Here is a 5,589-nt window from a genome sequence, read left to right as displayed (position 1 = left end):
TAAAACCAACACACTCATTTTAATTGTTGACAATTAATTATTTTTTTAATGAACTGTTCCTTACCAAAGTTTTCAGCTAGGGCTAGTTACTGTATACAAAACCATCAATGAAAAATAAAATATAAAAGTGAGGCACATAGAAGAAAAGGATAGACGCAAGTCGGATTGGAAGTAACGCTTAAAACAATTTCCTACTCTTGTGAAAAATGGTGTCAATGGTCAGGTCTTATTCTGTGGTCAGATCCAGTTTAATATACCAGCAACTGTCTTCCTGTCAATTGTTACCAAATATCAAGTAAACAGACAGAGCTATTCATTTACATGCCGTAATTTAAATGACCCATATATTTCATTTTTATAGCGTTTTTATGTTTCAAACGTTGCAGATGATATGTTGCAAGATTTTTGAATGACATTCTTGCTGAAATATCGGTTTGCTTGCCGGGGTGGCCGTTAATTTCTCTCAGTCATCAGACAACCACAAAAAAATTATGGTTGCATGACATTCAGATGTTGGATGTTTGTTGGTTCGATAATGTGAACATAAAAAACGACAGTCAGACAAAAAATTTCAGCAATAACATGGACTCCGAAAACGAATTTTTAAAATAATTCCTATGTTGCTAGGAAATGCAACGGTGTCTCTGGGACATAACCAGTCCAGAGTACATGTCACGCGACATTAAAATGAAATCGTATGGAGAACTGCTACATAAATTGAAAAAGTATAAAAAAATTGTACTGTGGACATTGGACATAACCAGTCCAGAGTACATGTCACGCGACATTAAAATGAAATCGTATGGAGAACTGCTACATAAATTGAAAAAGTATAAAAAAATTGTACTGTGGACATTGGACATAACCAGTCCAGAGTACATGTCACGCGACATTAAAATGAAATCGTATGGAGAACTGCTACATAAATTGAAAAAGTATAAAAAAATTGTACTGTGGACGACGTGAAAAAGAAAATCAACACAATTCGTTCGTCTTACAGAAGGGAACTCAAAAAATAAAGCAGTCTGAAACTTCTGGAGCGGACAATATTTACCAAGCGAAGATTTGGTGGTAAGAGTCGTGTAAGTTTCTCCAGAGCTATGAGAAACCAACCGATAGCATATCAACACTGACAGAAAATCTCTAAAAGGAAATAGAAAAGATAACTAGAATAAAATAGAGTACATTAAATGGAAAGAAGAAGCCGAACAGAATGTTTGAACTTACACCAAAGAAGCGTAAAATTCAATAGATGGTAAATTTGTAAACGATTAATGTTCGGCCCCACGTTGTTCGCTAAAAATAATGTATATTTTTGCATATAACGGTCAGACAACATTTAGTAAGATTTAGCAAATAATCAGCTGATTCAAGAAAACATTTGATTTGGGCCAAAATAAACAAACAAAGGACGAACACAATTATTTGTGTTGCATTTAATAATAAAAATAAAATGAATAATAAAAGAAAATTTGATTTGGTATGTTCCCCGGGAACATTTAAGTTTCCTGCATCAATACATTGCCCTCTATCTGGAACTTGCCTAAAAAGATATAAGGAATTAGTTTCTAATTTAATGAAACTTTGCATTACATACGAATTTTCTTCCATTTTCTGTAATTGTTATACAACTTAACTTCAAATTGAACTTTGCAAATTAAAAAAATGTTTTGAATAATTTTTTTGTTTGGTCATAAAACAGCTGAGTGTGCAAAATCTTACTGAATAAAATTCTTTCAGTTAACTCCAGTAAGTTTGTTGTTGTTGAACTGTCAAACTTGCTCTCTCACTTGACTCTCTTTTATTAGATTTTTGTGTAAACAGACAACATTTAGTAACAATTGTTACCAAATATCGAGTAAACAGACAGAGCTATTCATTTACATGCCGTAATTTAAATACTGGGTTTTGTACTTAGCTAATTGTTGATGACCCATATATTTCATTTTTATAGCGTTTTTATGTTTCAAACGTTGCAGATGATATGTTGCAAGACGGTTAGCAACATTTGGTCTGTTCCATTACTTTTTTAATAGTAAAGCATGTACGTTTGGTATATGCGTAATGATTATTGTATATCTGTGATGTACTTAACACTATTGATGATATCAAACAAAACGCACAGGTTAAATTGGTTCTACCTAAGTAGAACCAATTAACAGCAAATCAGTTACTTTAGATTTTTTGAAGCACTGGATATGTAAAATTACTTTTTTACACAGATATGGCTTCTTGATCAGATTGATGCTGTTTAACAAGTCTTCCGATTGGCAATAGTTTTTATAAAAATTTAATATTTCAAAATTTTACATTTTGAAAATTAATAGAATATATTGATTTTTCGTATGTTTTGTTTAAATTTATCGTCATATAAAACTGACACTAGTTTTATGCCATGTTCTGATGGGTATTCGAACAATGTAGTTCGCTCTAAGAATTACGCACATGAATTAACCCGTTCATAAAACCCTATTCTTAATTCATGTCATCAGCGTTTGCTTTTTCAAACTTGTTGTTTCTTCTTTTACACCGAAATTTCAATTTATTTATGTGCACTACCTATGAATTTCAATAGCTATTTTTCATTTTTTCTGAAAATGTTGTTGTTTTTAATACATTTTTATATTTTCTCAATTCATATGTGACATATGAAAAAACTTGAGTAATGAAAAGGAAGATACGTCGGTATAAGCCTGCTTTTCCACAGGCAAATTTTTATATGGCAAATACTGAGTTTGTAGGCGAGAGGGGTGCGAGGAAGAAAAACAAAAATTTGCCTGTTCAGAATTTACCGTACACGCAAATTCTGCTTTGCTCTGTTCGTTGAAAACAACTTTGTTGACATTTCCTTTTGAACCTATTCGCTTTACTGACACACAGCCGGCTTTTGTTTACAAATCTGTTGCTTTAATTTCTGCAAGTGAAATTTAATTTTTAATTTTTGCAATTTAAATAATAAAATATGCAAAAATTAATAAAATATTAAAAAAAATCTTTAAAATGCAAAAACTTTTGACTTCTATTTTCTTTCTTTTGTATTTTGATTCGCAAATTTGGCAAAGAAAAATTTGCTAATGGAAAAGCAAGCGAAAGTTTCAAAAGAGAAAACAAAAAATTTGCCAAATAAAAATCTGACTGAGGGAAAGCAGACTAAGTAGAAAACTAAATTTACTTCCCTTTGCATGTATAAAAACTTTTTAGTTTTATACTTTTCATTCATCATTTTCATTTTTTCTGAAAAAAAATTGAAAATTTTAGAAATTTTTTCACGCTGTCAAAATTAATTTATTTTTGATAAACGCTCTCGATGTGATGAGAGTTAATCGAGTTGAACTACGCATAAAGTCGATGTTCGCTCAGAAAATTTTGTATGTAAATAATTATTTCATAATGCAAATTTATAAAAGGTATAAAGTCTATGTCGGTAAGCACTAGGTGAGAGGTGAAAGCTTCTTAAATGAAGTGGTAACTTATTATTAATAATTCGTATGTTTTGTTTACATTTTTCGAAATATCAAAATCAAAACTAAATCAAAAACTAAATTTAATAAAGATACATTTATTACTAGCAAAAAAATTATTTGTTCAATTTGAAAACTTATTCTTGGCATACTGTATATATACAGTAAGTGGAATTTATTGCCACTGAACTTGTGGGATTTTAAGCGGCGTACACACTATCATTTTTGAATTACATTCTTGCTGAAATATCGGTTTGCTTGCCGGGGTGGCCGTTAATTTCTCTCAGTCATCAGGCAACCACAAAAAATTATGGTTGCGTGACATTCAGATGTTTGATGTTTGTTGGTTCGATAATGTGAACATAAAAAACGACAGTCAGACAATAAATTTCAACAATAACATGGACTCCGAAAACGAATTTTTAAAAGAATTCCTATGTTGCTAGGAAATGCAACGGTGTCTCTGGGACATAACCAGTCCAGAGTACATGTCACGCGACATTAAAATGAAATCGTATGGAGAACTGCTACATAAATTGAAAAAGTATAAAAAAATTGTACTGTGGACGACGTGAAAAAGAAAATCAACACAATTCGTTCGTCTTACAGAAGGGATCTCAAAACAATAAAGCAGTCTGAAACTTCTGGAGCGGACAATATTTACCAAGCGAAGATTTGGTGGTAAGAGTCGTGTATGTTTCTCCAGAGCTATGAGAATCCAACCGATAGCATATCAACACTGAAGAGCTGGTTCAGGGACTACGTCTACAGTGGGCCAAGAACAAGAAACATGTCAACAATGGCTATCGCCTGGAGAAACAAATGCGCTACAGCCGTACCAAGAAAATGCCTTTGAAATTCACCGCTGCCGATCGTATCTACTTCGATAAGTCCATCAATTTGGCTGCCTGCATGAAGGAGAATTTCCAAGATGAACTTGAATCGTTGGACTTCAGAACCAAAGCCGAAGAGGGATGCATGGAAATCAACAACTGGATTGTAAATGTAACACGCAACGAAATGTTAAATCCCTGTGATGTTACCTCTGACAGTCAAATGGTTTTGGCTAATGCTGCCTATTTCAAGATTCAATGGTCGGATAAATTCGATTCCAAAGATACAAAACAGGATATTTTCTATACCACCCTTTGCCAGTATTCTTTCGTACCCATGAGGCATAAACGTGGAGAATTTGGAATTGGTATCGATTCTACGCAAATTGGGCATCAACCTGTTCGAGCATACCACCAACTTGAGCGGCTTCCCCACGGAAACAAGCCTGATGTTTGGTGATGCCAAACATGTTGCCAAAATCAATGTTGATGAGGAGGGCAGTACTGCTGCAGCAGCCACAGTTGTTTTCAGTTTCCGTTCAGCACGTGCCGCCGAACCAACCAAATTCGAATGTAATCATCCATTTATGTTCTTGATCTATGATAATACCGCCAAGGCTGTACTCTTCACAGGCATTTATCGTGATCCCAAAACACAAAAGTAGGCAGGCAAGGAGATTCTTTCACATTTCTCTGCCCTAGGACTTTTTTACTCGTCTCGTTTCCATTCTATTTGTTTGTTTATTCTTCTTCTTTCAATTTAATTTCTACTGCTGCTGCTACGACATTTGCCCTATTCTCTCTGCCTATTGTTTTATTTATAAAAAATGAGGACGTGCTTAATTTTCGTTTTATATATTTTATTTTTTAATATTATTTTATTATTTTTTATAATAATTATTTTTATTTTATTTAATTTGTTTTTTTGTTTATTTCGAATAAATTATAATAAAAATAACAACAATGACCGTTAGGGTAATTTGCACAACAACAAAATGAAAAAAAAGGAGGTAGATACATGGTTCTTTTTGAAAACATGCATAGAATCACTTTCTGAGTAGATTTATACATGTCTGTCTTCTCTTAAAGTTAAATTGTAAACAAAGTTCGGGTCACATTTATGATCCGAATGACAATTTTGAGCGAATTTCATTAAGAAACGAGATTTCATTAAGAAACCAATAAAATTCGAAGCCTATTTTTGATTATTATTAAAAATTAAAAATTCACATCCAATTTTTTTATCATCCATTTTTATTAATATATTTCTTTTTTACGGCGTCTTATTAGCACAG

General features: G+C 32.5%; 1 pseudogene; it reads left to right on the top strand.

The window, feature by feature from the left end:
• Positions 1-630: 630 nt before the first annotated feature.
• LOC133330170 (serine protease inhibitor 88Ea-like) lies at positions 631-4,959 on the top strand (annotated as a pseudogene).
• The last annotated feature ends 630 nt before the right edge of the window (positions 4,960-5,589 follow it).

This window comes from Musca vetustissima, unplaced genomic scaffold (assembly GCF_032173495.1).
Source record: "Musca vetustissima isolate MV318-11 ecotype Yass unplaced genomic scaffold, APGP_CSIRO_Mvet_v1 utg10898, whole genome shotgun sequence".
Classification (NCBI taxonomy): domain Eukaryota; kingdom Metazoa; phylum Arthropoda; class Insecta; order Diptera; family Muscidae; genus Musca; species Musca vetustissima.
The sequence above is the reverse complement of the archived record's forward strand: the minus strand, read 5'-3'. Positions and strand labels throughout refer to the sequence as shown.